Below are 12064 nucleotides of genomic sequence, written 5' to 3' on the forward strand. Positions count from 1 at the left end.
GTTCGACGAAGACTCTCAACGATACTATGTTTCCTTTCCCGATGATCAGTAGTGGTGCCCAGTTGGGGGTGAACGGGACCATTGTCGCTTGTTGGGTTATCTTTTATTTTGGCGCCGTAGTTGGGCCATGAGTGTTTGGATGATGTAATGTTATTTATGTACTTGATTGACGTGGCGAGTGTAAGCCAACTATGTTATCTCCCCTTTCATTATTATATTACATGGGATGTTGTGAAGATTGCCTAACTTGCGACATATGCCTTCAATGCGATTATGCCTCTAAGTCGTGCCTCGACACGTGGGAGATATAGTCGCATCAAGGGTGTGACACACCACTAATTTGCAGACAGCCTGACGATGCGCTTGGTCTTCAGCACGAGCCACTACCTCATCACCTCTTGGAACTTGGGAGGGATGATGAGCATGGCGAGATCCTCCTTGTGCATGATTTGCACATAGAAGCGAAGCGGCTCTCGAGATCCTTCCTCGTGCCCGGTCCTAGGAGCTCGTCCCCTTGAACGTGGCTGGCTCATGAAGGCGACCCTTCCAGATAGGTACACCCTCCGGAGCCAGCGGTTCGTAGGGATGAAGTGCATAACATATTTGAAGGAAATATGCCCTAGAGGCAATACTAAAGTTGTTATTTTTATTTCCTTATATCATGATAAATATTTATTATTCATGCTAGACTTGTATTAACCGGAAACTTAGTACATGTGTGAATACATAGACAAAATAGAGTGTCCCTAGTATGCCTCTACTTGACTACCTCGTTAATCAAAGATGGTTATGTTTCCTGACCATAGACATGTGTTGTCATTTGATGAACGGGGTCACATCATTAGAGAATGATGTGATGGACAAGATCCATCCGTTAGCTTAGCATAATGATCGTTTAGTTTTATTGCTATTGCTTTCATCATGACTTATACATGTTCCTCTGACTATTAGATTATGCAACTACCGAATACCGGAGGAACACATTATGTGCTATCAAACGTCACAACGTAACTGGGTGATTATAAAGATGCTCTAAAGATGTCTCCAGAGGTGTTTGTTGGGTTGGCATAGATTGAGATTAGGATTTGTCAATCCGTGTATCGGAGAGGTATCTCTGGACCCTCTCGGTAATGCACATCACTATAAGCCTTGCAAGCAATGTGACTAATGAGTTAGTCACAGGATGATGCATTACAGAACGATTAAAGAGACTTGCGGGTAACTAGATTGAACTAGGTATGATGATACCACGATCGAATCTCGGGCAAGTAACATACCGATGACAAAGGGAACAACGTATGTTGTTATGTGGTTTGGCCGATAAAGATCTTCGTAGAATATGTAGGAACCAATATGAGCATCCAGGTTCCGCTATTGGTTATTGACCGGAGATGTGTCTCGGTCATGTCTACATAGTTCTCGAACCCATAGGGTCCGCATGCTTAACGTTTGATGACGATTCATATTATGAGTTATGTGAATTGATGACCAAAGGTTGTTCAGAGTCCCGGATAAGATCATGGACATGATGAGGAGTCTCAAAATGGTCGAGACATAAAGATTCATATATTGGAAGGTTACATTCGGACACCGGAACGGTCCGGATCGTTTCGCATGAGCTTCGGAGTACCGGGGGTTACCGCCCCCCGGGAAGTTATTGGGCATCATGGGCCTAGTGGTGGAAGAGAGGAGGTCGGCCAAGGAGTGGCACGCGCCCCCCAAGCCCAATCTGAATTGGGTTAGGGTTGGGCGGCGGCCCCCCTTTCCTTCTCTCCTCCTTCTCCTTCCCTCCTTCTCCTACTAGGAATAGGAAAGAGGAGGGGAATCCTACTTGGACTAGGGAGTCCTAGTAGGATTCCCCACACCTGGCGCACCCCCTTAGGGACAGCCACCTCTTCCCTCCCCTCCTTTATATACGTGGCCATGGGGCATCCCATAGACACACAAATTGATCTTTTAGCCGTGTACGGTGCCCCCTCCACAGTTACACACCTCGGTCATATCATTGTAGTGCTTGGCGAAGCCCTGCGTCGGTAACTTCATCATCACCGTCACCACGCCGTCGTGCTGATGGAACTCTCCCTCGGCCTCAGCTGGATCAAGAGTATGAGGGACGTCACCGAGCTGAACATTTCCTGATCACGGAGGTGCCATGCGTTCGGTACTTGGATCGCGAAGACGTTCGACTACATCAACCACGTTATTAAACGCTTCCGCTTTCGGTCTACGAGGATACGTAGACACACTCTCCCCTCTCGTTGCTATGCATCTCCTAGATAGATCTTGCGCGATCGTAGGTAATTTTTTTGAAATACTATGTTCCCCAACAGTGGCATCCGAGCCAGGTCTATGTGTAGATGTTATATGCACGAGTAGAACACAATGAGTTGTGGGCGATAATATTCATACTGCTTACTAGCAATGTCTTACTTTGATTCGGCATTATTGTTGGATGAAGCGGCCCAGACCGACATTACATGACCGCGTTCATGAGACTAGTTCTACTGATGTGCTTCGCACACAGGTGGCTAGCGGGTGTCTGTTTCTCCAGCTTTAGTTGAATCGAGTTTGACTACGCCCGGTCCTTGTTGAAGGTTAAAACAACACACTTGACGAAAAATCATTGTGGTTTTGATGCGTAGGTAAGAACGGTTCTTGCTAGAAGCCCATAGCAGCCACGCAAAACTTGCAACACAAAGTAGAGGGCGTCTAACTTGTTTTTGCAGGGCATGTTGTGATGTGATATGGTCAAGACGTGATGAGATATAAATTGTGGTATGATATGATCATGTTTTTGTAAAAGTTATCGGCAACTGGCAAGAACTTTATGGTTGTCTCTTTATTGCATAAGATGCAAGCGCCATATAATTGCTTTACTTTATCACTATGCGATAGCAATAGTTGCAAAAGCAATAGTTGGCGAGCCGACCATGTGCCGACACGTTGATAGAGATCAAAATGATGGAGACATAGTGTCATGCCGGTGACGATGGAGATCATGACAGTACTTGATACATCTCCGTCGTATCTATAATTTTTGATTGTTCCATGCCAATATTCTACAACTTTCATATACTTTTGGCAACTTTTTATATTATTTTTGGGACTAACATATTGATCCAGTGCACAATGCGAGTTCCTGTTTGTTGCATGTTTTTTGTTTTGCAGTAAATCCATATCAAACAGAGTCCAAACGGGATAAAAACCGACGGAGATTTTTTTTTGAATATATGTGATTTTTGGGAAGAAAAACCCACGCGAGACGATGCCCGAGGGGGCCACGAGGCAGGGGGCGCGCCCCAGGGGGCAGGCGTGCCCTGGGCCCTCATGGCCACGCCGTAAAGCAGTTGATGCCCTTATTTCGCCGCAAGAAAGCTAATATCCGGATAGAGATCGTGTTAAAATTTCAGCCCAATCGGAGGTACGGATCTCCAGGAATATAAGAAACAGTGAAAGGGTAGAATCTGAGAACGCAGAAACAGAGAGAGACAGAGAGACAAATCCAATCTCGAAGGGCTCTCGCCCCTCCCACGCCATGGAGACCAAGGACCAGAGGGGAAACCCTTCTCCCATCTAGGGAGGAGGTTAAGGAAGAAGAAGAAGGAGGGGGGCTCTCTCCCCCGCTTCCCGTGGCACCGGAGTGCCACCGGGGGCCATCATCATCACCGCAATCTTCACCAACAACTTCACCGCCATCATCACCAACTCTTCCCCCCTCTATGCAGCGGTGTAAACCCTCTTTTAACCGCTGTAATCTCTACTTAAAGATGGTGCTCAACGCTATATATTATTTCCCAATAATGTATGGCTATCCTATGATGTTTGAGTAGATCCGTTTTGTCCTATGGACTATTTGATGATTGTGATTGGTTTGAGTTGCATGTTTTATTATTGGTGTTGTCCTATGGTGCTCTCCGTGTCGCGCAAGCGTGATGGATTCCCGCTGTAGGGTTTGCAATATATATGTTCATGATTTGCTTATGGTGGGTGGCGTGAGTGATAGAAGCATAGACCCGAGTAAGTAGGTTGTTTGCGTATGGGATAAAGAGGACTTGATACTTTAATGCTATGGTTGGGTTTTACCTTAATGATCTTTAGTAGTTGCGGATGCTTGCCAGAGTTCTAATCATAAGTGCATATGATCCAAGTAGAGAAAGCATGTTAGCTTATGCCTCCCCCTCAAATAAAATTGCAATAGTGATTACCGGTCTAGTTATAGATTGCGTAGGGACAAATAACTTTCTCGTGACAACAAGCTCTCTACTAAAACTAACTTAGTTATTTCTTTATCTAAACAGCCCCTACTTTTTATTTACGCGCTCTTTATTATCTTGCAAACCTATCCAACAACACCTACAAAGTACTTCTAGTTTCATACTTGTTCTAGGTAAAGCGAACGTCAAGCGTGCGTAGAGTTGTATCGGTGGTCGATAGAACTTGAGGGAATATTTGTTCTACCTTTAGCTCCTCGTTGGGTTCGACACTCTTACTTATCAAAAACTATTGTGATCCCCTATACTTGTGGGTTATCAAGACCTTTTTCTGGCGCCGTTGCCGGGGAGCAATAGCGTGGGGTGAATATTCTCGTGTGTGCTTGTTTGCTTTATCACTAAGTAATTTTTATTTGCTGTTCTTAGTTGTTCTTTATCTTTAGTTATGGATATGGAACACGAAATACCAAAAAAATAGGTGTACTTGCTGCTCATGGAGATGAGGAACCTCGTAAAACCCTCGATGCTCGTTATGTGACAGTTATTACGTACTACTTTGATATTTCAGAGAAAACCCCATTCAATTTGGTAATGGGAGACACGTTGGATCAACGTGAATACTTTAGGGATTATCACTTGACTCGAAAAGGGAAACTATTATGGGATCAAATTTATATGTTGAAATGGTATGCTAGGCAACTATGCTTGAGATATGATTATACTTGTTGATCTAGGATGAAGGCTCCACACCTTCCCTTTTTATGCAAATTTATGACAATGAAACTTTGGCTTCTTATGCTAGAGGTATATATGACTATTATGATGTGGAACAAATAGAAGAATTTGTTGCTTTTATGGGTGCTTATGAAATTGAATCTATGTTCAAAGAATATGAAAATCTTTATGATGCTGTCTATAGACCTGAAAATTTAGCTATCCTTAAATATTGTTATGAGAATTATGCATACAATTCCGATATTGATGCGTTTATTGAGAAAGTCTCCACTGTCCCAGAAGAGACTAATATTTTGCAGGAATCTATGGAAGAAGAAATTGATGAAACTGTGAGCCCATTGGATGAAAAAGATGAGGAGGAGAGCGAAGAACAAAAGGAGGAAGAGCGGATTGATCACCCGTGCCCACCTTCTAATGAGAGTAACTCTTCAACTCATACATTGTTTAATTTCCCTTCATACTTACCGAAGGATGAATGCTATGATAATTGTTATGATCCCATTGATTCTTTTGAAATATCCCTTTTTGATGATGCTTGCTATGCTTGTGGCTAAGATGCCAATATGAATTATGCTTATGGAGATGAACTTGCTATAGTTCCTTATGTTAAACATGAAATCGTTGCTATTGTAGCCACACATGATAGTCCTATTATCTTTTTGAATTCTCCAAACTACACTATATCGGAGAAGTTTGTGCTTATTAAGGATTATATTAATGGGTTGCCTTTTTCTACTACACATGATGATTTTGATGAGTATAATATGCATGTGCTTGCTGCTCCTACTTGCAATTATTATGAGAGAGGAACCATATCTCCACCTCTCTATGTTTGCCACACGATAAAATTGCAAGAAACCGTTTATACTATGCATTGGCCTTTACTATGTGTGCATGAATTGTTCTTTTATTGCATGCCGATGCATAAGAAGAGAGTTAGACTTTGTCATTACATTGTATACGTTGCTTTATGCTCACTACTAAATTACAAATCATTACTAATTAAAATTGGCTTTGATATACCTTGGGATCCGGGTGGATTCACTACTTGAGCACTATATGCCTAGCTTAATGTCTTTAAAGAAAGCGCTGCCAGGGAGACAACCCGGAAGTTTTAGAGAGCCATTTATTTCTGTTGAGTGCTTTCATATAGTTTAAAAACAACAAAAATAAAGAGGGGAACCCAAAACTTCAAAAAGAAAAGCGAAAGTGAGAAAGACAATCATTGTTGAAGTGGGAGCTAGCCTTGAACTTTGTTCATGCTCACGGAAACTTTGTGAATCTTGATTACAGAAACTTTTCAACAAAAAATAATTATCCCTTGTACAATTCCATTGTATTATAAAAATAATGTGCCAAGGTTTGCCTTTAGGATGTTTACTTTGCTTGTTGGTTTGTACGGTGCAGGACAGAAACTTTGGCTGTAGTGCGCGATTTTACATTTTTTACTGGAACGTCAAATGGTTCTAATTCTTTTTGTACTGTATTTATATACAAATTTTTTATTTTTCCTAATTTTGGAATAAATTTTCAAGTATCATAAGTATGGTGAATGTTCAGATTATTACAGACTGTTATGTTTTAGACAGATTCTGTTTTTGATGCATAGTTTTCTTGTTCTGATGAAACTATCGATTTATATCAATGGATTAAGCCATGAAAAAGTTATATTACAGTAGCTACAATGCCAAAATAAAATATGAATTGGTTTGCAACAGTACTTAGAGTAGTGATTTGCTTTATTATACTAACAGATCTTACCGAGTTTTCTGTTGAAGTTTTGTGTGGATGAAGTGTTCGATGATCGAGAAGGTCTCGATGTGAGAAGAAGGAAGAGAGGCAAGAGCTCAATATAGGGGATGCCCAAGGCACCCCAAGTAAATATTCAAGGATATTCAAGCGTCTAAGCTTGGGGATGCCCCGGAAGGCATCCCCTCTTTCTTCAACAAGTATTGGTATGTTTTCGAATTCGTTTTGTGCATGCGATATGTGCAATCTTGGAGCATCTTTTGCATTTAGTTTTCATTTTTCTTTTATGCACCATGCTGGTATGAGATAGTCCTTGGTTTATTTATAGAATGATCTTTGCACTTCACTTATATCTTTTGAGTATGGCTTTATAGAATGCTTCATGTGCTTCACTTATATCATTTGAAGTTTGGATTGCCTGTTTCTCTTTACATAGAAAACCGCCATTTGTAGAATGCTCTTTTGCTTCACTTATATTTGTTAGAGCGTGGGCATATCTTTTGTAGAAAGAATTAAACTCTCTTGCTTCACTTATATCTATTTAGAGAGATGACAGGAACTGGTCATTCACATGGTTAGTCACAAAATCCTACATAAAACTTGTAGATCACTGAGTATGATATGTTTGATTCCTTGCAATAGTTTTGCGATATAAAGATGGTGATATTAGAGTCATGCTAGTGGGTAGTTGTAGATTAGTAGAAATACTTGTGTTGAGGTTTGTGATTCCCGTAGCATGCACGTATGGTGAACCGTTATGTGATGAAGTCGGAGCATGATTTATTTATTGATTGTCTTCCTTATGAGTGGCGGTCGGGGACGAGCGATGGTCTTTTCCTACCAATATATCCCCCTAGGAGCATGCACGTAGTACTTTGTTTCGATGACTAATAGATTTTTGCAATAAGTATGTGAGTTCTTTATGACTAATGTTGAGTCCATGGATTATATGCACTCTCACCCTTCCATCATTGCTAGGCTCTCTAGTATCGCGCAACTTTCGCTGGTACCTTAAACCCACCATATACCTTCCTCAAAACAGCCACCATACCTACCTATTATGGCATTTCCATAGCCATTCCGAGATATATTGCCATGCAACTTCCATCATCATCATATACATGACTTGAGCATCATTGTCATATTGCTTTGCATGATCCTAAGATAGCTAGCATGATGTTTTCATGGCTTGTCTTTTTTTTGATGCCATTGCTACGCTAGATCATTGCACATCCCGGTACACCGCCGGAGGCATTCATATAGAGTCATATCTTTGTTCTAGTATCGAGTTGTAATATTGAGTTGTAAGTAAATAAAAGTGTGATGATCATCATTATTAGAGCATTGCCCCAGTGAGGAAAGGATGATGGAGACTATGATTCTCCCACAAGTCGGGATGGGACTCCAGACTTTAAAAATAAATAAAAGAGGCCAAAGAAGCCCAAATAAAAAAAGAGGCCAAAGAAGCCCACCAAAAACACAAAAAAATGAGAGAAAAAGAGAGAAGGGGCAATGTTACTATCCTTTTACCACACTTGTGCTTCAGAGTAGCACCATGTTCTTCATATAGAGAGTCTCTTGAGTTATCACTTTCATATACTAGTGGGAATTTTCATTATAGAACTTGGCTTGTATATTCCGATGATGGGCTTCCTCAAATGCCCGAGGTCTTCATGAGCAAGCAAGTTGGATGCACACCCACTTAGTTTCAGTTTGAGCTTTCATACACTTATAGCTCTTAGTGCATCCGTTGCATGGCAATCCCTACTCACTCACATTGATATCTATTGATGGGCATCTCCATAGCCCATTAATACGCCTAGTTGATGTGAGACTATCTTCTCCTTTTTGTCTTCTCCACAACCACCATTCTATTCCCCCTATAGTGCTATGTCCATTGCTCACGCTCATGTATTGCGTGAAAGTTTAAAAGGTTTGAGAACGTCAAAAGTATGAAACAATTGCTTGGCTTGTCATCGGGGTTGTGCATGATGTGAATATTTTGTGTGGTGAAGATGGAGCATAGCCAGACTATATGATTTTGTAGGGATAACTTTCTTTGGCCATGTTATTTTGAAAAGACATGATTGCTTTATTACTAGGCTTAAGGTATTATTGTTTTTATACCAAATGATAGACTATTGCTTTGAATCACTCGTATCTTAATATTCATGCCATGATTAGATATGTGATCAAGATTATGCTAGGTAGCATTCCACATCAATTTTTTTATCATTTACCTACTCGAGGACGAGCAGGAATTAAGCTTGGGGATGCTGATACATCTCCATCGTATCTATAATTTTTGATTGTTCCATGCCAATATTCTACAACTTTCATATACTTTTGGCAACTTTTTATACTATTTTTGGGACTAACATATTGATCCAGTGCCCAGTGCCAGTTCCTGTCTGTTGCATGTTTTTTGTTTCGCAGTAAATCCATATCAAACGGAGTCCAAACGGGATAAAAACTGACGGAGATTTTTTTGGAATATATGTGATTTTTGGGAAGAAAAATACACGCGAGACGATGCCCGAGGGGGCCATGAGGCAGGGGGCACGCCCCGGGGGCAGGCACTCCCTGGGCCATCGTGGCCACCCCGTAAGGCAGTTGATGCCCTTCTTTCTCCGCAAGAAAGCTAATATCCGTATAGAGATCGTGTTAAAATTTCAGCCCAATCGGAGTTACGGATCTCCAGGAATATAAGAAACAGTGAAAGGGTAGAATCTGAGAACGCAGAAACAGAGAGAGACAGAGAGACAAATCCAATCTCGGAGGGCTCTCGCCCCTCCCACGCCATGGAGACCAAGGACCAGAGGGGAAACCCTTCTCCCATCTAGGGAGGAGGTTAAGGAAGAAGAAGAAGGAGGGGGGCTCTCTCCCCCCGCTTCCCGTGGCACCGGAGTGCCACCGGGGGCCATCATCATCACCGCAATCTTCACCAACAACTTCACCGCCATCATCACCAACTCTTCCCCCCTCTATGCAGCGGTGTAACCCCTCTTTGACCCGCTGTAATCTCTACTTGAACATGGTGCTCAACGCTATATATTATTTCCCAATGATGTATGGCTATCCTATGATGTTTGAGTAGATCCGTTTTGTCCTATGGGCTATTTGATGATTGCGATTGGTTTGAGTTGCATGTTTTGTTATTGGTGTTGTCCTATGGTGCTCTCCGTGTCGTGCAAGTGTGAGGGATTCCCGCTGTAGGGTTTGCAATATGTTCATGATTTTCTTATGGTGGGTGGCGTGAGTGACAGAAGCACAGACCCAAGTAAGTAGGTTGTTTGCGTATGGGATAAAGAGGACTTGATACTTTAATGCTATGGTTGTGTTTTACCTTAATGATCTTTAGTAGTTGCGGATGCTTGCTAGAGTTCCAATCATAAGTTCATATGATCCAAGTAGAGAAAGTATGTTAGCTTATGCCTCTCCCTCAAATAAAATTGCAATAGTGACTACCGGCCTAGTTATCGATTGCCTAGGGACAAATAACTTTCTCGTGACAACAAGCTCTCTACTAAAACTAACTTACTTATTTATTTATCTAAACATCCCCTTTATTTACGTGCTCTTTATTATCTTGCGAACCTATCCAACAACACCTACAAAGTACGTCTAGTTTCATACTTTTTCTAGGTAAAGCGAACGTCAAGCATGCGTAGAGTTGTATCGGTGGTCGATAGAACTTGAGGGAATATTTGTTCTACCTTTAGCTCCTCGTTGGGTTCGACACTCTTACTTATCAAAAACTGTTGCGATCCCCTATACTTGTGGGTTATCAGTACTTTGGAGATGGAGATCAAAGGCACAAGATGATAATGGCCATATCATGTCACATATTATGATTGCATGTGATGTTTATCCTTTATGCATCTTATTTTGCTTAGTACGGCGGTAGCATTATAAGATGATCCCTCACTAAATTTCAAGGTACAAGTGTTCTCCCTGAGTATGCACCGTTGCCACAGTTCGTCGTGCCGAGACACCATGTGATGATCGGGTGCGATCAGCTCTACGTTCACATACAACGGGTGCAAGCCAGTTTTGCACGTGCAGAATACTCGGGTTAAACTTGACGAGCCTAGCATATGCAGATATGGCCTCGGAACACTGGAGACCTAAAGGTTGAACGTGAATCATATAGTAGATATGATCAACATAGAGATGTTCACCATTAAAGACTACTCCATCTCACGTGATGATCGGACATGGTTTAGTTGATATGGATCACGTGATCATTTAGATGACTCGAGGGATGTCTATCTAAGTCGGAGTTCTTAAGTAATATGATTAATTGAACTTAAATTTATCATGAACTTAGTCCTGATAGTATTTGCATATCTATGTCATAGATCAATTTCTCGTGTATAGCTTCCCCGTTTTATTTAGGGACAATTCCATTTCTCCCCCTAACTTGAGCCCACACCTGGTATTTGCCCCTAAATTTCGAGTATGCTAAAAAATACCCCTCTTCCGTCAAGTGTCCTTATAGAAATGCCCCTCCATGCTGTTTCCGTCTGGTCAAGGGCCTTTGACCGTCTCTGAAAAATTCCTTGGACGTTCTTGCCCCTACCTCCATTTGTCATTTACATATAGTACCCAACCCGAAAAAATAAAAATAAAAACTCTCTCTGCAACTTAAATGTGGGACCCAAAAAGTGAAAAAAAAACTCTCCCTCTCTCCCTCCTCCCCTCTCTCTGTCCGCAGTAGCTCGCCGCCGGCGGGCAGTAGCAGCGGGCAGCAGAAGGGCGCTGCAGCAACCTTCACACGTCGTCTCCTTCTCGTGCGCGCCTGTTCTGTGCCGAAAGTCCACGCAACCACCTAGGCTCAGTCCTCCCTTGTCCGTCCGTACGCGTCGTCCCCGACGTAGTTTGTGGCGAGAGTCAACTCCAAGCTTATAAAAACACTTGTTAAGTTCGCCTCTACCTATAGAGTGCTACCTCTGAATGAATTGAATGGAGGTGCCACAAATCGTCACCATGGTCTTCATCTTCTCCGCCATCGGTGATGCTCCGCCGCGCCCTAATCTCCTCGGTTATGCTCTCCCTTCCTCGTCTGAGCATGTCCTCGAGTTCCTGGTGATCCCTTGGCCATTTTGCCCTCTTTCCAGAGCTTCCCCGAGCCAATTAGCGCCTCCCCACCTAGCGCCGCCGCTCGCTGCCGCCGGAGATCGTAGTTGTCGTGGTCTGTGAAGGTCCTGCATCCTACTATTGTGCTTGACAAGTTCGCTGCAACCCCATTGAGCTCAAGTGCTCCTTGAACCCCCTCCTTGCGTGCTCCCGTGCCATCAAGGGCGTCGCCGGCGTGCTTGATACGTCTCCGCCGTATCTACTTTTCCAAGCACTTTTGCCCTTGGTTT

Source organism: Triticum aestivum, chromosome 5A, assembly GCF_018294505.1.
Source record: "Triticum aestivum cultivar Chinese Spring chromosome 5A, IWGSC CS RefSeq v2.1, whole genome shotgun sequence".
In the NCBI taxonomy this organism is placed as follows: domain Eukaryota; kingdom Viridiplantae; phylum Streptophyta; class Magnoliopsida; order Poales; family Poaceae; genus Triticum; species Triticum aestivum.